Source organism: Oryx dammah, unplaced genomic scaffold, assembly GCF_014754425.2.
Source record: "Oryx dammah isolate SB20612 unplaced genomic scaffold, SCBI_Odam_1.1 HiC_scaffold_21, whole genome shotgun sequence".
Classification (NCBI taxonomy): domain Eukaryota; kingdom Metazoa; phylum Chordata; class Mammalia; order Artiodactyla; family Bovidae; genus Oryx; species Oryx dammah.
In genome coordinates, this window is record NW_024070205.1 from 1,552,135 (window position 1) to 1,573,287 (window position 21,153).

Consider the following 21,153-nt stretch of genomic DNA (forward strand, 5'->3'; position numbering starts at 1 on the left):
CTGGCTCTAGATGAGTAATCACACCATCATGATTATCTTGGTCGTGAAATCTTTTTTGTTCAGTTCTTCTATGTATTCTTGCCACCTCTTCTTAATATCTTCTACTTCTGTTAGGTCTATACCATTTCTGTCCTTTATCGAGCCCATCTTTGCATGAAATGTTCCCTTGGTATCTCTAATTTTCTTGAAGAGATCTCTAGTATTTCCCATTCTGTTCTTTTCCTCTATTTCTTTGCAATGATCGCTGAAGAAGGCTTTCTTATCTCTCCTTGCTATTCTTTGGAACTCTGCATTCAGATGCTTATATCTTTCCTTTTCTCCTTTGCTTTTCGCCTCTCTTCTTTTCACAGCTATTTGTAAGGCCTCCCCAGACAGCCATTTTGCTTTTTTGCATTTCTTTTCCATGGGGATGGTCTTGATCCCTATCTCCTGTACAATGTCACAAACCTCTGTCCATAGTTCATCAGGCACTCTATCTATCAGATCTAGACCCTTAAATCTATTTCTCACTTCCACTGTATAATCATAAGGGATTTGATTTAGGTCCCACCTGAATGGTCTAGCGGTTTTCCCTACTTTCTTCAATTTGAGTCTGAATTTGGTAATAAGGAGTTCATGATCTGAGTCACAGTCAGTTCCTGGTCTTGTTTTTGTTGACTGTATAGAGCTTCTCCATCTTTGGCTGCAGAGAATATAATCAATCTGATTTTGGTGTTGACCATCTGGTGATGTCCATGTGTAGAGTCTTCTCTTGTGCTGTTGGAAGAGGGTGTTTGCTATGACCAGTGCATTTTCTTGGCAAAACTATTAGTCTTTGCCCTGCTTCATTCCGTATTCCAAGGCCAAATTTGCCTGTTACTCCAGGTACTTCTTGACTTCCTACTTTTGCATTCCAGTCCCCTATAATGAAAAGGACATCTTTTTTGGGTGTTAGTTCTAAAAGGTCTTGGTAGGTCTTCATAGAACCGTTCAACTTCAGCTTCTTCAGCGTTACTGGTTGGGGCATAGACTTGGATAACTGTGATATTGAATGGTTCGCCTTGGAGATGAACAGAGATCATTCTGTCATTTTTGAGACTGCATCCAAGTACTGCATTTCGGACTCTTTTGTTGACCATGATGGCTACTCCATTTCTTCTAAGGGATTCCTGCCCACAGTAGTAGATATAATGGTCATCTGAGTTAAATTTACCCATTCCAGTCCATTTTAGTTCACTGATTCCTAGAATGTTGACGTTCACTCTTGCCATCTCGTTTGACCACTTCCAATTTGCCTTGATTCGTGGACCTGACGTTCCAGGTTCCTATGCAATATTGCTCTTTACAGCATCAGACCTTGCTTCTATCACCAGTCACACCCACAGCTGGGTCTTGTTTTTGCTTTGGCTCCATCCCTTCATTCTTTCTGGAGTTATTTCTCCACTGATCTCCAGTAGCATACTGGGCATCTACTGACCTGAGGAGTTCCTCTTTCAGTATCCTATCATTTTGCCTTTTCATACTGTTCAAGGTAAAAGAAACCCAAATAAGATGGTAAGTGTTGCAAGAGGGCATCAGAAGGCAGACACACTGAAACCATACTCACAGAAAACTGGGCAATCTAATCATACTAGGACCACAGCCTTGTCTAAGTCAGTGAAACTAAGCCATGCCTGTGGGGCAACCCAAGACGGGAGGGTCATGGTGGAGAGGTCAGACAGAATGTGGTCCACTGGAGAAGGGAATGGCAAACCACTTCAGTATTCTTGCCTTGAGAACCCCATGAACAGTATGAACCGTATTGCTGAGTAGTGTTCCAATAAAGCTCTTAAGAGACTGATTACTTGGTATTATGATAATCAATAGTCTTATCTTTTTAATTAATTATTTGGCTGTTCCAGGTCTTACTTGCAGCATGTGGGATCTAGTTCCTTGACCAGGGATCGAACTTGGGCCCTCTGCACTGGGAGTGAGAGTCTCAGCCAGTGGACAACCAGAGACGTCCCATAACTGATACTTTTGTGCTGTAAACACATCACCTCGCTTAGTCTGCACTGTGAGTTTCTCCCTGTCCTCTCAAGCCCGGTATCTGAACGCCTTGAACACTCGGTTCCCCTTCTCAGTTACTGCCCACTTGCACCTCCTGAATCAGTCTGTCTGACTGGCTTCACCGAGGCTCGCCCCGCCCCCTGCCAGGGAGCTCCCGGAACTCCAGCCCTAGGCGGACCCTCCCGGGCTCCACAGCATGGAGGCAACGTGAGCCCTGCTTCAGGCGGAGGCTCTGGGCAGGCTGCCCGGGCACACCGGGGCTCCAGTGGTGTGCTGCCGCTCGCAACAGGGCCCTGCGAGCCTCTGCAGCTCAGCTCCTCATGGACAAAATCGGGGATGAAACACTGCAGACCTCAGACAAAGTGTTGAGGACGACACGCGTCAACAGATGTGAGGGCCCAGAGCAGCGCTGGCGCCTGGTGTCCAGATGGGGCCCACTGACGGCAAAAACGGCTCTCCGTCACGAAGGCAACTGGCTCAAGACTCACCCCCTGCCAGAAACAACTGCAAAACTGGGAAAACACAGAAAACTACTTTCAGACACTGGCCTACAGATGACACAGGTGTGATTCCTGAAAGCAGAACCCACACAAGCAGCCCCTTCACAGCACATGCAAAGGCGCTTCTGGAACACCAGAGCAGGAGAGCGAGCCCACCCTGTGTGTGCTGGGCTCGCTGAGCTGAAGACACGAAGACAGGAGTCTGGGCATAGGAAGGCGGAGGCAGCAGACACCTGTGGAGCAGACTAAGGAGGGGAAGCTACTCAGAGCGATCTGCAGGGGGCGCCCTCTGGCAGGCTACTCACCTGCACCCGAGCAAGGCGGGACTCGGAGAGGCTGGTCGGAGCCAGCCCCCAGGGAGAGGACAGCTACAGAGGCCTGTGGGCAGAACCAACCCCCTCGGCTCACTGAGGCTTGCAAACACTCCACTTCCAGACCGCAAGGTGGAGAGACCACACTGCCTGTCCAGGATACTCAGACGAGCCTCCAGAAGACCACTGAACAACAACAACTGGCTTAAAATAGCAAAGGTCACTCCAGACCTGCCCTAACAAAGGCCAAATACAAGCTCACAAGGATCAAGATTATCTGCAAGTAACTTAACTGTCTACCAAAAAAAATTTTCAAAACTTAAAAAAAATTATTTAAAAATAATTACAGGTTCACAAGAAGCTTACCAAAATTTAACCTTTTTTAAAGGTGGGAAAGATTCAGACCGTGAAAAATACAGTTACAATGTCTACCATTAAATTAAAAATTACAAGACATAGCAGCAGGAATGTGTCTCATAATCAGAAGAGGAACCAGACAGATTTAAGAGAGATGATGGAATTATCACACAGACTCTAAAACAATATAAAACATGAACATATTGAGGAAACAAAATATTGTTTTTTTTTTTAAAGGAATTTGTAGAGCTTAAAAACACAGTATTGGAATAGAAAGATTCACTAGATGAGCTTAACAGCAGATGAAGCAGAAAGTGAGCCTGAAGACACAGCAAGAGAGACCATCAGAACTAAAGCCCCAGAGAAAGAAGCCTCACCATCAACAACAGCAAACACCAGAGCAGAGAGCCCTGGCGACGAGGAACAAGCCTCGCCATCAACAGCAACAGACACCAGAGCAGAGAGCCCTGGCGACCTGGGGGAAACAGCAGGTTGTTTTGTAAGCAGGTAGGGGAGGACACAGGGAAAGAAACAAGACCTCAAGATCTTCCGTTATTACTCTGAAAGAAAAAGCTGTCAACCTAGAGTTCTGTAACCAACAAAATGTTCTTCAAAAAAACTGGAGATGAAACAAATATTGAGAGAAGCTGTCACACAAAAAAAAAGTTGAAAGAAGTTCTTCAGGCCGAAGGAAGGTAATATCAGATGGAAACCCATGTTGAATCAAAGGAAAGGCACCTAAAAAGCATACATGTGCCACGACTATGGGGGACTTCGCCTTTTCATTTTTTTTAACTTAAAAAACTGACTTAAAGCAAAAAAAATTCACTTAAAATTTGAAACTGATACTAAACAACAAAAAGACAAACCACTCAATTTAAAAATGGGCAAAGAATTCAACAGTTGTTTTTCTGAAGCAGACACACAAGTGGCCACCAAGCACATGAAAAGATGCTCGAAGTCATTAGTGAAACGCAAAGCAGAATCGCAGCGAGACGGCCACCTCACAGCCACTTAGGAGGAGAAGGATGTGGAGAGTTTCCAGCCCTCAGACACTGCTGGCAGGGTGTGCAATGGTGCAATTCCTGCAGAAAATTGTTCACAGGCTCCTCAGTGAGTTAGACACAGAACTACCACTATGACCCAGTACTTCTCCAGCTAGGTACATACCCTCAAGAACTGAAAACAGGTATTAGAGTAGAAACTTGTAAATGAGTATTCGTAGCAGCCATTATTCACAGTAACCAGAAAGTGGAAATATCTGCCAGCTGACAAGTGGATACGTAAACTGTGTCCTAGCCCTGCAACAGGAGGCTTGCTGGCGATAAAAAGGAGTGCAGTGTGGCCACCGGCCGCAAGACAGGAGAGCCTTAAAAGCATCAAGCACAGTAAACGGTCCACAGAGAAACTCCACATTTTAACTGGAGCAGTATTTACATTAGTATCACTCAGTTCAGTTCCCCAGTCAGGTCCGACAAGATAACGATTTACTTTAAACAGGTACATTTTATTTAAGTAATACCTTAACAAAGTCACTTAAAAAACAAAAACAAAAACACAAACGTTGACTTGAAAGTCACTCAGCCTTCACTGAACGCCCTTTGCTTCATCTATCGAATGTGGGCAATACTTACCTTCTCACCCACAAGACATCAAATGAGATCAGTCAGTCAGTCAGTCAGTCAGTCGCTCAGTTGTGTCTGACTCTGCGACCTCATGAACCGCAGCACGCCAGGCCTCCCTGTTCATCACCAACTCTCAGAGTTTACCCAAACTCATGTCCAGTGAGTCGGTGATGCCATCCAACCACCTCATCCTCTGTCATCCCCTTCCCCTCCCGGCTTCAGTCTTTCCCAGCATCAGGGTCTTTTCAAATGAGTCACTTCTTTGCATCAGGTGGCCAAAGTATTGGAGTTTCAGCTTCAGCATCAGTCCTTCCAATGAATATTCAGGACTGATTTCCTTTAGGATAGGCCGGCTGGATCTCCTTGCAGTCCAAGGGACTCTCAAGAGTCTTCTCCAACACCACAGTTCAAAAGCATCAATTCTTTGGCACTCAGCTTTCTTTATAGTCCAACTCTCACATCCATACATTACTACTGGAAAAATTATAGCTTTGACTAGACAGACCTTTATTGGCAAAGTAATGTCTCTGCTTTTTAATATGCTGTCTACGTTGGTCATAACTTTTCTTCCAAGAAGTAAGCGTCTTTTAATTTCATGGCTGCAGTCACCATCTGCAGTGATTTTGGAGCCCCCCCAAAATTAAGTCTGTCCCTGTTTTCACTGTTTTCCCATCTATTTGCCATGAAGTGATGGGAATGGATGCCATGATCTTCGTTTTCTGAATGTTGAGCTTTAAGCCAACTTTTTCACTCTCTTCTTTCACTTTCATCAGGAGGCTCTTTAATTATTCTTCGCTTTCTTCCATAAGGGTGGTGTCATCTGCATATCTGAGGTTATTGATATTTCTCCCGGAAATCTTCATTCCAGCTTGGGCTTCATCCAGCCTGGCATTTCTCATGATGTACTCTGCATATAAGTTAAATAAGCACGGTGACAATATACAGCCGTTGACTTTCCTAGTTTGGAAACAGTCTGTTGTTCTATGTCCAGTTCTAACTGTTGCTTCCTCACCTGCATATAGATTTCTCAAGAGGCAGGTCAGGTGGTCTGGTATTCCCATCTCTTTCAGAATTTTCCACAGTTTGTTGTGATCCACATAGTCAGAGACTTTGGCATAGTCATTAAAGCAGAAATAAGATGTTTTTCTGGAACGCTTTTGCTTTTTTGATGATCCAACACATGTTGGCAATTTGATCTCTGGTTCCTACTTTTTAAAAAACCAGCCTGAACATCTGGAAGTTCACAGTTCATGTACTGTTGAAACCTGGCTTGGAGAATTTTGAGCATCACTTTACTAACGTGTGAGATGAGTGCAATTGTGCGGTAGTTTGAGCATTCTTTGGCATGGCCTTTCTTTGGGATTGGAATGAAAACTGACCTTTTCCAGTCCCGTGGCCCCTGCTGAGTTTTCCAAATTTGGTGGCACATTGAGTGCAGCACTTTCACAGCATCATTTTTTAGGATTTGAAATAGCTCAACTGGAATTCCATCATCTTCACTAGCTTTGTTCGCAGTGATGCTTCCTAAGGCCCACTTGACTTCACATTCCAGGCCATCTGACTCTAGGTGAGTGATCATACCATTGTGATTATCTGGGTCGTGAAAATCTTTTTTGTACAGTTCTTCTGTGTATTCTTGCCACCTCTTCTTAATATCTTCTGCTTCTATTAGGTCCATGCCATTTCTGTCCTAAGCCCATCTTTGCACGAAATGTTCCCTTGGTATCTCTAATTTTCTTGAGGAGATCTCTAATCTTTCCCATTCTATTGTTTTCCTCTATTTCTTTGCACTGATCACTGAAGAACGCTTTCTTATCACTCCCTGCTATTCTTTGGAACTCTGCATTCAAATGAGTATATCTTTCCTTTTCTCCTTTGCTTTTCGCTTCTCTTCTTTTCTCAGTTATTTGTAAGGCCTCCTCAGACAGCCATTTTGCTTTTTTGCATTTCTTTTTCTTGGGGATGGTCTTGATCCCTGTCTCCTGTAAAATGTCACGAACCTCCGTCCATAGTTCTTCAGGCACTCTGTCTATCAGATCTAGTCCCTTAAATCTATTTCTTACTTCTCCCGTATAATTGTACGGGATTCGATTTAGGTCATACCTGAATGGTCAAATGAGATCAAAGTACATCAAAGTGCCCTAAACATTCAGTGACATAGTGAGTTACAGTGGTTTAATACCTCAGGCATCAGTCAGTGTATGACTCTGGGATTAGCCGGCAAAGCAGTTCATCACCTGAAGATAGTCTTTGAATTTCATTGTAATCATTTTTTCTTATGTTTTCCCAAACAAATGCTACATGGACCAGCAGTTTAAGGCATTAAATCGGGAGTGTGCCTGGCTGGCTAACCGTGGACCTGCAAGGAGCCAGCGCAGACGTCGAGCAGGCACGACGGGCACCGCCACCGGCGCAGCAGAGCCTGGGCTGCTCCACGGAGATCCCCGGAAGCCGGGGATAGTTAATACCCAGCTCATCCAGACTTAAGCATGGAACATCTGTGGCTTTCAAATGGCCTAACCGTGGTGACCTGGGCAAGTTTCATTTATAAGACAGTTTATACATGGCAGCTCAGGCTCATCCCCAGCACTCATCATAACTGCTGCCCGCTCATGCCAGAGCCCTAAAATGTCAGCTATGCTCTTTCGTTCGTAACCAGTATGCCATCCCTCATATAGTTGGACCAGTCGCATATGGTGTACTTCAAAGAGTGTTTGTGTTTCATAGCTTTCCAGATTTGAAAGTTTTCCAGGCATATGGATCCTCAGCCAAAAACTGTGCTTCAAATCTCAAAATCTAAAAACGAGTTGCACAGAATACACTGAAATATGCTTTATCATATAAAAATAACCATCAGGAAAAGCTCCAGTTAACACTCAAAAAATTGCCTGAAAGGAAATTTGTCAGCAAATTTCTTTCAGCTGGGTCTGTATGAAAAATGCGCCTGACAGTACTAGCTTTACCAGAAAAAAAAAGAAAAGAAATTGAACCACACGAGGTTATGACATAATCATAGCTGTTGCAACCATGCAGGCGGGGTCCGTCTGCCAAGCGCTGTCTGTGGGAAAGAGAGAGAGGAAGGTTCAAGGTCTCCTTGGCGACATGGGAGGTCACCACCCAGGTTTCTGGAGACTACAAAGACGAGCTAAAGCCGTATAACAGCAGGCAAAATTTCACAAGGTTTGAACACAGCTATGGCAGAAACTCCATCAGCAAAGTAAGAAGTGGGAACACCATTCCTCCCATCTGCCAAGCACTCAGAGGTCACGCTCCTTCCTGGCTGAAGGCCTCTGGGCAAGCAGGCACAGCGGCAGAACTCAGAACCCGAAGTCGCTCAGGCCGGCATCAAGGCCTCTCCACACAGATGCCGGCCAGAGGCAAAGAGCTGCAGATCTGCGAGGCACCGCACCAGCAAAACGAAAGCTCACGAGGAGGGAGTCTGAGCTCGTACAGGGGTCAGTGCACGCAGCACGGGTGCTGTCAGCCCCCAAGCCCCACACACGGTGACACGGCCCGCAAGGGACGCTCCTGCCCACAATGACACACACATCTCCACTCTGTCCATTCTAACCAAGCTGGACAAATGTGTGAAGGGATCAAAAGACTGTCAAGTTTTTTTTTCTTAACCCTCTGAGCGGATAATACCTTAAAGAGCATTGATTTTTCAAACAGTTGAGAAGTAATGTCCACGTAAAATGCTCCCACTATAATTTTGGTAGACCATAACATATGTAACTCTTTTAAAGCATTGATTTTTAATGAATCATTAAATACTGACATTATTCAAATCCAAATTCTAATTTAGATCATGAAAAATACTAAGCAATAATAATTTATCAATAACAATGCTGTTCAAAAACAAAAAGCTTTTTAAAAACATCAGCTTTCCTTGCATTTTCAGACCTTCTTCAGTAATATTCTCATCACCGCATGGGAACGAGGAGCGAGGGACAAACTCTGCAGAGGGGGAGGGAAAGGCTGACTATAGACAGGGCTGCCACAGTGCTGCAACCAGTCAGACGGCAGAGCAGCCAAAGCGCTTCAGAACCCCCGCGCCTCATCAGTATTTTAAACGAAACTTTATGAGAAAAAAGAACAAAACTGGAGGTGTCACGACCTTTGACCTCAGACTTTACTACAAAGCCACAGTCATCAAAACAGCATGGTGTTGGCACAAAAACAGACTCGCAGATCAACTGAACAGAACAGAGCCCAGAAATAACGCCACACACCTACGGCCAACTGACCGACAGCGCAGGAGGCGAGGAGACCACCGGGGAGCATCTCTCTGAGTGGCACCAGGAGCACCGAACGGCCACACAGAGAGAGAGCGAGCGTGTTCTTACAGCATACACAGAAACCACCTCAAAACCGATGGAAGGCCTAAACGTAAGGCCTGAAACCACAGAACTCCCAGAAGAAAATACAGGCAGTGGCTCCGATGGTAGAGAGCTGGCCTGTGATGCAGGCGATCTGGGTTCGATCCCTGGGTCGGGAAGATCCCCTGGAGAAGGGAACGGCAACCTATTCCAGTATTCTTGCTGGAGAATCCACGCACAGAGGAGCCTAGCAGGGGCTGCTGTACATGAGGTCGCAAAGAGTCGGACACGACTGAGCAACAGCTTCCCTGGTGGCTCAGACGGTAAAGAAAGTCCCCCTGCAGTGCAGGAGACCCAGGCTCAGTCCCCGGGTCAGGAAGATCGCCCAGAGCAGAGGATGCTCAATCCACTCCAGTGCTGTGGCCTGGAGAATCCCACGGACAGAGGAGCTCGGTGGGCTACAGTCCACGGGGTCGCAAAGGGTCAGACACGACTGAACTACCAACATTCAAGGGGCTGATATCCATAGAGAAAGAATCCACAGAACTCGAATCAAAAACAAACCTAACCCCCAAAATATATGTATTAAAAAATGGGCAGAGGACCCGAACAGACATTGTTTCCAAAGAAGACACGGGGATGGCCAACAGGCAGCATGGAAAGATGCTGAACATCACTGACCACCTTGCTCACGCCAATCTGGGGGCTCTTCCCAGGTCCTGAGGCACGCCTGCAGGCCGCGAGGCCTGCTGTCTCCGCTGCCTGGAATGTTCTTCCCCAGGAGTCCTTGCAGCATGCAGGCCTCAGCTCAGGCGTCAGTCCTCTGGACCGGCCTCCCCTGGCGCCTCGGGGGGGACAGCACACTCCCCTGCCTCTGCCTCTTTCCCGCGGAGCATGCGCCGCTGTCGGAAGCTCTCGCAGCCTCTTCAGCTCCTGACTGCCCGCCTCTGCTGCAGTGTCAGCTGTGTGAGAGCAAGGCTCTTGTCTCCCCATCGCTGTCCTGTCACCAAGGCCCCAGTGGTTCCCAGCAAGCACTTACTGAATCAAGTAGCTCACATCTCACAAAGCCCAAAGTAACAAGTGTAGCCCCCAAACCGCCAATTCCAGAACATGCTCCCTCCAGGAAACTCTCCCCAGGAGCCGATCATCCCGACGCGAGGCTGACTTACTTGGTGGCCCGTCTCGTTTGCTGTCGGGGATGCTAGCCGCCCCATCTCGGCCTAAGTGGCCCCTGGTGGAGAGCTCTGCGCACAGCCGCCCTCCTGGGTGAGGCTGCCCCAATCCTCCCACCCAGGGGCGACGCACACCGTCTCCTCAGCTTGCTCCATCACGTCCTCCCGCTTTCATTTTCCTCATGGTCCTCATCACTCTCTAAAGTCACCCTTTTAATGTTTACTAGGTGGACTATTTACCGCAAACTAAAGATTTGAGCTTCAGGAAAACTCAGAATCAGCTCAAAACTCAAAACTCATAATCAGCATTCTCAGATCCCTGCAAGTAGAGCAAGAGGACTTCCTGAAACACAGGCCCCTGGGACAGCTTTGCAACACAGTCACTTTGTGCCACAGCTCATTATAACCCTCTTTTCAACACAGAATAGGGCATGCTCAGAAGGAGTCCGAGTATTACAAAGATCTTCTTTTCTATCACAGAAGCTCATTGATCCAGGTGTCTAAACACAGGCAAGCATCCAAATGGAACGGTTTGTACAGTTTTTAAATAATCATCTATTCTCCTTAACTCTCATCACTGACATTAATTAAAAACAATTTGCTAAACTATTACAGTCTGCCAAGCTAAAAAACAGCTCGGTATCATGGGGACGGGGTACGCGGCCAGTGTGTTCACCACAGCCTGGAGTGTGGACGACCACAGGCCACCGCGGGCCCGTGCCCTGCTCAGAGTGCTGGCTGGGGCTGTGCAGACGGGAAAGTCTGATTTCTGCACCACACCTGCAAAAGCAGCTCAAACCCAGTGCTCCAGCCATGTATGTTCAGATGTAAGCGTGTAAGCTAATGCTTACGAGGAGCTGACTCACTGGAAAAGACCCTGATGCTGGCAAAGACTGAAGGCGGGAGGAGAAGGGGACGACAGAGGATGAGACGGTCGGATGGCATCACTGACTCGATGGACATGGGTCTGGGTGGACTCCAGGAGTTGGTGATGGACAGGGAGGCCTGGTGTCACAGAGTTGGACATGACTGAGTGACTGAGCTGATGCTAATGCTGTATGTTTTTTTTTTTTTTTTTTAATTTATTTTTTTTACTTTACAATTCTGTATTGGTTTTGGCATACATTGACATGAATCCACCACGGGTGTACATGCGTTCCCAAACATGAAAAAAATATGGAACGCTTCACGAATTTGCGTGTCATCCTTGCGCATCCACGCTAATCTTCTCTGTATCGTTCCAATTTTAGTATATGTGCTGCCGAAGCGAGCACGCTGTATGTTTTTTAAAGGAAAAGTGTCCCCGACAGCACTGGTTCCTTAAATTTAGTAATCTACAATTAAAAGACGAAAAGTCTCAGTTAATATACATTTACTTCACCTTCAAAAATCATCAAAAATTACTACTGGCAGGTCTATACTATCAGACAACTCTCTAAATATTTAGCTTTTGCTACTTTGAATATGTTATGAAGGTGAGATTACCAACAGACAATAGAACTTTCACTATTTACAAGTGAAATTTATTTTACAAAGTATGAAATAACCATACTTTAAAAGTATATCGTTATATCATACTTTAGAAGCTAGCTCTGAAAAGTCAAATTTTTTACAAAAGAATATGCATATGAATCTGCAATATATACTTAACTTCAAATCAAATAAAATGACTGACATTTTTTAATTGGAAAGTAAGACAGGTATCAAAGTATTATTTCAGGAAAATTAATCTGTTAGAAGTATGCCATTGAAATTAGATAAAATAAATCTTTTTTTTTCTTGGCCACGCTGTGCAACTTGTGGGATCTTAGTTCCTAGACCAGGGATTGAATCTAGACCCACGGCACAGAAAGCGCCAAGTCTTAACCACTGGAAAACCAGGAAAGGCCCTAGATAAATAAACCTTAAGGTGGCAAGTCCACACACAAACTCTAGTCCCATGGTTTCCTTTCTTTTTCATTAAATCAGATACAAGTTCGTAACATAGATTAAAATACATCTTTAAGAAAAATATAAGTATGGCATTTAGTTTTCAGTACCGACACTGTCACCTTACCACTCTTCCCTATAAAAAAACAACTAAACAAGTGATTTTAAATGTGTGTTTCTAACCCATTTGTGGGTCAAGCATGAAGTAGGTTCCATCAACCACAGTCCTCATTTTTTGCAAACAGAACAGGAGAAAAGTCAGGTTACAAGGGTAACTGTCGCATGTGCAGCAGCTTGACCAGCTGCAGGCCCTGCAGCACAACACATCCATGCGTGCCTCAGTCAAGAGAATTCCAGAACTCCAGCCCAGACGGCGGCAAAGGCCTCTCCACGCCAGCCTCCACTGCTTCGCTTAAAGCTGTCCGCGGAGTTAACTGGGACGCAGCGAAACTGGGACAAAGGAGACGGGTGGCTCATTCTTTCCACAGTGGTTCACGACGTTTCTTTCAATGGCAGGCAGCGGTCTCTTGAATGAGTTGTGCTAATTTAAACACCTGGGACTTACTGAGGGGACACTGAGGCAGGGCACAGACTCTGGGAGATGAGCCAACTCAGGACAGACAGACACGGAGAGCCCCCAGGCCTGGCAGGGTGCTCGTGAGCTCTGCCTCTGCCTCCATCCCCATGCTGCCAGCACAAAGCAAGCAGCCTCTGCCATCAGGCGGCCAAACCCCCAGGTAAACCAGCGGCGGCAGGGCGCAGAGCACAGACCTGGGCTCTGGGGGTAAGCTCTCCACCGTCCCAATCGATCGGAAACATCTGATTTTTATAGCCAGAAGTCAACATTTTGTTTTGTAAGTACTATGTACTAGGCATACTACTTGGTTCAATATGATAAATATACACAATATAGTGCATATTAAAACATTAAATTGTACTGCTTAAATATCTGCAGGTTTTATCAGTAAAACTGGGGGGAAATGAGATATATAAAGCATGTTTTCAACAGCTAAAGAAGAGACTGCATTAAGAGCAAGTCTTTTAAAATACTGAACATTACATTGAACACGCCAATAAACACGACATTTGTCATTTTACATAACGTAGTCTTGAAAACTTAGGTTATTAAAAGTCGTACTTTTCTAAATTAGTGTTGTGAAAATGAATCCTGGTATAAAACACTTTTAAAATTTAAAAATTATTTTGCAAAGTGAAACACTCTGTTTTTTAAAAAACTGTTTTTTTAAGTCAGTTGTCACTAAATGAGACTTCCCTATGCAAGAAGAGTACCTGCTGAGATCTGAATGTTTCAGTTCAGTTCAGTCACTCAGTCGTGTCCAATTCTTTGGGACCCCATGGACTGCAGCACGCCAGGGCTCCATGTCCATCACCAACTCCCAGAGTCCACCCAAACCCATGTCCATTGAGTTGGTGATGCTATACAACCATCTCATCCTCTGTTGTCCCCTTCTCTTCCTGCCTTCAATCTTTCCCAGCATCAGGGTCTTTTCCAATGAGTCAGCTCTTTGCATCAAGTGGTCGAAGTATTGGAGTTTCAGCTTCAAAATCAGTCCTTCCAATGAACACCCAGGGCTGATCTCCTTTAGGATAGACTGGTTGGATCTCCTTGCAGTCCAAGGGACTCTCAAGAGTCTTCTCCAACACCACAGTTCAAAAGCATCAATTCTTCGGCGCTCAGCTTTCTTCACAGTCCAACTCTCACATCCATACATGACCACTGGAAAAACCATAGCCTTGACTAGATAGACATTTGTTGACAAAGTAATGTCTCTGCTTTTTAATATGCGGTCTAGGTTGGTCATAACTTTCCTTCCAAGGAGTAAGCGTCTTTTAATCTCATGGCTGAATGTTTGTGTCCCCCTAAAGCTCAAATGCGGGAACTAGAAAGCACCAGGTGATGGTGTGAGGAGGCGAGGCCCCAGGGAGGCTCCCTCCCTTCCCCCAGGAGGTCACAGCAGGAGACTGGCAGCCTGCAACCCAGAAGCGGCCTTCAGTAACACCCGGCCATGACGACTCCCTGGCCTTGGCCCCCGGCCTCTAGAGCAGGGCGCGGGGGATGAACTCTGGTTGCTTATAAGCCAGAGCCTGTGGGACTCTGCTGAGCCCAGAGAGGCCTGGCCCGTCCAGCCTGCCTCCCCTGCGCTCAGTCTCCCACCTGCTCCTCTCACCACGCTCCATGTGGCTGCCATACACCCTTCTCACGGAGGGACACCCTGCTTCACACTGACAGTTCCTGCCAGGCTCCCAGAATCGACGCAGAGCAAAATCCACAAGGATGAGAACGGGGGTGGCAGCATGGCGAGTGCAGGAAGAACATGCACCAGGTCAGGGGTTGGGGCGGGCCGGGGCGGCCACTGCACCGCCAGGGGCTAGTCTCCAAAGTCTACCCAGCTCGTGATGCAGCTCAATACCGAAGGAACAGACACCCAGGCAAAAGCGGGCAGACGGCCTACACAGACGTTTCCCCACGGAAGACACACAGATGGCCAAGAGGCAGATGAAAAGATGCTTAACCGCACTAATTATTAGAGAAATGCAAACCAAAACCCAACGAGGTATTACCCCACACGGGTCAGAACGGCCATTATCAGAAACTACACAAGCGATAGAAGCTGGAGAGAAGGGAGCTCCCCACACTGCTGGTGGGAGTGTGAGCCAGCAGCCACCACGGGCTGCAGCACGGGGCTCCTTCAGAAGCTAAACACGGAACGACCTCAGGGCCCAGCAGGCCCACTCCCGGGCATATGAATACCTGGAGAAAACCTTCGTTCGAAAGGATACGTGCACCCCAACATTCACAGCAGCACGACACACCACAGTCAAGACACAGAAGCAACTCAAGGTCCACTGACAGACGATGGATAAAGAAGATATGGCACGCACAACCACAGACCATGAGCCGTTAAAAGAACGACACGACGCCACCGGCCGCAGAGCGGGTGCCCCTGGGCTCACCATACAAGGGAAGCCAGGCAGAGAAAGGCAAGTATCACCTGGTAGCGCTGATACGTAGAATCTAAAAAAATGATCCAGATGGACAGACAGACAAAACAGAAACAGGCTTGGAGAATGCACTTACAGTCACCAAGGCGGGAGGGTGCAGGGAGGGACCGACAGAGTCGCCTCGATTCCACCTCAGCAGCGCTTCTCCGGCACCTGCACAGCCTCCATGCTCGCTCCCCCAGCAGAGGGACCGTCTGCGACGCCAGCCCGATGCTTTCCTGCCTGCTGCAGAGCCATCACCTCAGGGATGAAGGACACGCGGGGTCATCGTGCCCATCCCCGTCCAGGGCTCCGGCCTCAGTGCTCGTCGTCTCTGGACACATACCCGGCCTGAAGCTGCACTCCGACGGCACACGCCCACACACCAGCTGCACCTCTGTGCCCGCCCGGAAGCCCCTTCAGAGCCGTCAAGACTCGGCCCAAGAGCAGGAGTGAGTCTGGAGCCCCTCCACTCCTGAAACACACGTATTGTAAGTTGCTTGCTTCTCTAACCCCCTGGAGAATGAGAGTCTCTGGAGGACAGAGGCTCCTCCCAGTCACAGTAGGCGATACAGAGTGTCTGGCAGAACCGCTGTCAATAAACTGGAAAACATTAACAGATGGCCTGACTTCAGGTTTATTATAAACATATAGGTTTTGTGAGATCATCTGGTAAAATGGACACACATTCAACAAGTTATTTCTAGAAGAAAGTAATCTGGAGTTCTAAATAAAATAAATGCTAAGTCAAATGTTAAAAAAAATGGTTACATCAAAAGATAATGTGACTTTGAGCCTTGAAATACTAACGGAATCCAAACCAGGTCCATGATTCATGGAATACCCAGCACTACGTGTGAAGAAAATCCTGTTCAACAAATGCCAGGAGAATTTAGAATACTTTTTCACAGAGAAGCTTTGCTCATAGTTTCCAAGACATTCTTCTACACGGGCGACTAGAAAGAAGCCCTTCCTCAACCACTACTGTAATAGATCTCACACTTATATAACCCTCTTTCTCTAAAGGGCAATTTTTAAACTTTTTACATGGGTCAGTGACTGAGTTCCAGCGACGGTGGTGCCCTGGGGACCCCAAAACAGCAGTGGGGGGGCGAGTGTGCTGCAGGGGCGGCAGCAAGGAGGACAGGCCAGCGGGGTTTTGCTCTTTTGTTTGTTTGATGCAGGCAGGATAAAAACAACTCCACGCACCACTACTGCCACAGCAAACCCCCAGGAAAACAGCAGGAAAACTTACTCCATGATCCTGTAGCGCACAAAAGAGGTAAAAATCCCACCTCGGGCTCACAGCCTCTTCACAGTCTACGCAACCGGCCGATTCTCCGGGCTCACCTCACACGTGGCCCCCGTGCAGGGGGCGATATCACTGGTGACGCACAGCACACCCGCACAGCCCAAACCGGGTCAGGAACTTCTTCAGCCCGCCGCCTCTCACCGATCCTGTCCCACCCACGGAAACAGCGTGAATCACTCATCCCCGATGCCTTTCCTCACCGGCCGGCAGCAGTCACCCCGCCCGCCTGTACGATCCCAGTGCTAAGGCTTACACTCCCACGGGGAGCACCTATTTCATGCCAACAAGCATTTTCCTCTTTCTTTCTGGATTCTAACGTCCACATCATCCAAGCGCAGGCATCCGTGGTCAGGAGAAGGCGGACGACAGAACGTGATAAAGCCACACCCCTTTACTTGCAGGAACAGCCTTCCTGAGGGCCAACAGATGCACCCATCATCCCTCTCTTTAAACACAGCTTCACTGGCCTTACACCAGAGCAAGGCAGGGAAATGGATAGCGTGAGTGGGTGTGAGACTGAGTGTGTGTGTGAGAGTGTGAGTGTGTGAGAGTCGCTCAGTCGTCTCCTACTGTTTGTGACCCCGTGGACTGTAGCCCACCAGGCTCCTCTGTCCATGGGATTCTCCAGGCAAGAGTACTGGAGTGGGGTTGCCATGCCCTCCTCCAGGGCATCTTTCTGACCCAGGGAACGAACCCTGGTCTACACTGCATGCGGATTCTTTATCATCTGAGCCACCAGGAAACCCTAATGGATAGTACCAGAGATGCATTATAATTTTTCAGCTTATATTCTGTGAATACCCCAAACATCCATTATAGCAATGCTGACAGTTTACCAAGAGAACATTTCATGCCTCCCTTATCAAATGATCGATCAGCACACTTTAGTTCCCATTAAGCAAACAGAGTACTAAGGCTCTTTCTGGTACTCATTAAAAGAAAGCATTTCAAAATAAAATTTTTCTTTATATGACTGCTTCAGAACAAGATCTAAAGGTTATTTTATAAATCAAACATGGAAATCAATCTCATTATTTCATATCACACATACTATATACATATACATTTACTTTAATAGAGCTTTATGAATACCAACTCTTTTTCCTATACATGCAAACATGACTGAAAAGCTGATTTACAACCAAGAGTTTGATTCATAACCAGTCTACAGTTTACACAGCATGAATCCAAATATTTAAGTGCTCAAGTTTGCTTTGGATTACAGCATTATAAATTAGAAAGTCACAGTTTTAGCTCATTCAGATTCTAATTCTAGTCTTGCTACTAAATAACAGCGCTGCTGCTGCTAAGTCACTTCAGTCGTGTCTGACTCTGTGCGACCCCATAGACGGCAGCCCACCAGGCTCCTCCGTCTATGGGATTTTCCAGGCAAGAACACTGGAGTGGGGTGCCACTGCCTTCTCCAAATAACAGTGGTACCATAGCCAAATTGCTTAACCTCTAAATTTTAAGTATTACATATTTGAAATGACTCTGGAGTAGAACAAATTTCTCAGATCACATTCTTGATCATAGAAGTCACTCTGAACATTTGTTAAAAGTACATGTCCCAGGGACTTCCCAGGTGGTCCAGAGGTTAAGACTCCATGCTCCCACTACAGGGACATGAGTTCAAACCCTGCCTGGGGACCCTGCATGCTTCAAGGTGCCTCGACCCCTGTTCTAAGGCGCCATGCTAGCAGCTCTGGAGGGCCAGGAAGTCTGTGTTCAAAGTCCCCCTGGACTGTGTTCCCCAGGCAGCTCCCGGCGGGCAAGTTTTCTACTACACACAGGTCAGCTCTGAACTCTAAGGCTCTTTCAGTTCAGTTCAGTTCAGTCGCTCAGTCCTGTCCGACTCTTTACCATCCCATGAATCGCAGCACGCCAGGCCTCCCTGTCCATCACCAACTCCCGGAGTTCACTCAGACTCACGTCCATTGAGTCGGTGATGCCATCCAGCCATCTCATCCTCTGTCGTCCCCTTCTCCTCCTGCGCCCAACCCCTCCCAGCATCAGGGTCTTTTCCTATGAGTTAACTCTTTGCATGAGGTGGCCAAAGTACTAGAGTTTCAGCATCATCCTTCCAACGAACACCCAGGGCTGATCTCCTTTAGGATGGACTGGTTGGATCTCCTTGCAGTCCAAGTGACTCTCAAGAGTCTTCTCCAACACCACAGTTCAAAAGCATCAATTCTTCTGCACTCAGCTTTCTTCACAGTCCAACTCTCACATCCATACATGACCACAGGAAAAACCATAGCCTTGGCTAGATGGACCTTTGTTGGCAAAGTAATATCTCTGCTTTTCAATATGCGATCTAGGTTGGTCATAACTTTCCTTCCAAGGAGTAAGCGTCTTTTAATTTCATGGCTGCAATCACCATCTGCAGTGATTTTGGAGCCCCCCAAAATAAAGTCTGACACTGTTTCCACTGTTTCCCCATCTATTTCCCATGAAGTGATGGGACTGGATGCCATGATCTTCGTTTTCTGAATGCTGAGCTTTAAGCCAGCTTTTTCACTCTCCTCTTTCACTTTCATCAAGAGGCTTTTTAGCTCGTCTTCACTTTCTGCAATAAGGGTGATATCATCTGCATATCCAAGGTTATTGATATTTCTCCCGGCAATCTTCATTCCAGCTTGTGTTTCTTCCAGCCCAGCGTTTCTCATGATGTACTCTGCACATAACTTAAATAAGCAGGGTGACAATATACAGCCTTGACATACTCCTTTTCCTATTTGGAACCAGTCTGTTGTTCCATGTCCAGTTCTAACTGTTGCTTCCTGACCTGCATAGTCTGGTATGCCCATCTCTCTCAGAATTTTCCACAGTTTACTCTGATCCACACCGTCAAAGGCTTTGGCATAGTCAATAAAGCAGAAACAGATGTTTTTCTGGAACTCTCTTGCTTTTTCGATGATCCAGTGGATGTTGGCAATTTGATTTCTGGTTCCTCTGCCTTTTCTACAACCAGCTTGAACATCTGGAAGTTCACGATTCACGTATTGCTGAAGCCTGGCTTGGAGAATTTTGAGCATTACTTTACTAGCGTGTGAGATGAGTCCAATTGTGCGGTATTTTGAGCTTTCTTTGGCATTGCGTTTCTTTGGGATTAGAATGCAAACTGACCTTTTCCAGTCCCGTGGCCACTGCTGAGTTTTCCAAATTTGCTGGCATATTGAGTGCAGCACTTTCACAGCATCATTTATTAAATTTATAGAATTTAAGATTTTATGACACAGATCAAATCCATCAGCCCAACCTGATGATATCAAACGCAGTACACATGCAACTTCATTTTGTTGCAGAGGAATGTTCAAAAGCTACAAGTCCCATCTGGCTCCACTTGCCACAAGTCCCTCAGCTTCCAAGTCCTCCTACGTACCAGTACTTGTGCGGACAGATAGCCCGAGAGGTGACCTGACTCGGGTTAGGACGCACTGCAGCTCCAGGGAGCACAAGTCGCTGTGGGTTTAATGCCGACTGAAGCACTGCCGTCAGGCCTCAGCGCCTGCGCCTCCCGCCCGGCAACTATGCTGGATCTGGGCCTGCTCACGGGTGTGGGCCAGGCACGCACACGCCCCAGTTCAGCCCTTCCGCCAGCCTGACAGACTGCAACTATGTGCTGAATAACGGCTAACATACATCCTAACTATTGAAAGACACACTTCCTGACAATACTTTTCCATTGATGTAAATAAAGAAGAGCATATTTTGCAGGCTGTACTCCCAACAATCTGTCTTTAAGTGCACTTGGATGGAGAGGAGAGAGCCCCAACAGGCATTCTCACTTTTGCTTAAAAAAAAAAAAAGGCATTTCCTTCAACCCCTACCCAGGCCAAGCTGACCACCTCTGTTCAGCGAGCCCGCCTCACACTCACAGTGGTGTTTCTGCTGCCACCGTGTATTTCCCCAGAGTCTGCAAGGCGGTGGCAGAAATAAGGTTCCAACCAAGATAGCTGAGAGGTGGGAGGCGCGGTGGGGGCCAGTGCAGCCAGTGCAATTAAACACAGTAGTTTTCACTATACTGCTCAAAATGCAGGACAAGGAAGGACACTGAGTCTCACTAGTCTAAAACCAAAAAGAATGATTTCTTAAGGAACAAAGTTTTTACTAGTACTCAGGAAATTTTCTCACATGGGTCTTAGAAAAATAGTAATAGTACAATATCATCAATCAAAACTTCACAGTGACTGGAAAACCTTAAATCAAGTTGTAAGAAAGAAAGTGTACACGAGAACACAGATCAGTAGGTGTGACACAGCAGGGGAACGATGTGGTCCAGCCTGAGGGTCTGAGGCCCACAGACAGAAGCCAGACCCAGAGAAGCAGCGCCATACCCTTTCCATCACATTCCTTAAACCTCAGCTCCTGGAAAGCGAAAGTGAAGTGAAAGCTGCTTAGTCGCGTCTGACTCTTTTTGACCCCATGGACTATAGAGTCCATGGAAATCTCCAGGCCAGAACACTGGACTGGGTAGCCTTTCCCTTCTCCAGGGATCGAACCCAGGTCTCCCGCATCGCAGGCGGATTCTTCACCAGCTGAGCCACCAGGGAAGCCCAAGAATACTGGAGTGGGTAGCCTATCCCTTCTCCAG

General features: G+C 46.9%; 1 protein-coding gene and 1 non-coding gene across 5 annotated transcripts in view; both read right to left on the reverse strand.

The window, feature by feature from the left end:
- CAMSAP2 (calmodulin regulated spectrin associated protein family member 2) overlaps positions 1-21,153 on the reverse strand; it is a 98,263-nt gene that overhangs the window by 53,963 nt on the left and 23,147 nt on the right. The gene's annotated exons all lie outside the window — the stretch shown is intronic.
- Positions 11,483-11,586, reverse strand: LOC120880709. Its single transcript, XR_005725109.1, has one exon. It is a non-coding gene; the product is annotated as a U6 spliceosomal RNA (small nuclear RNA).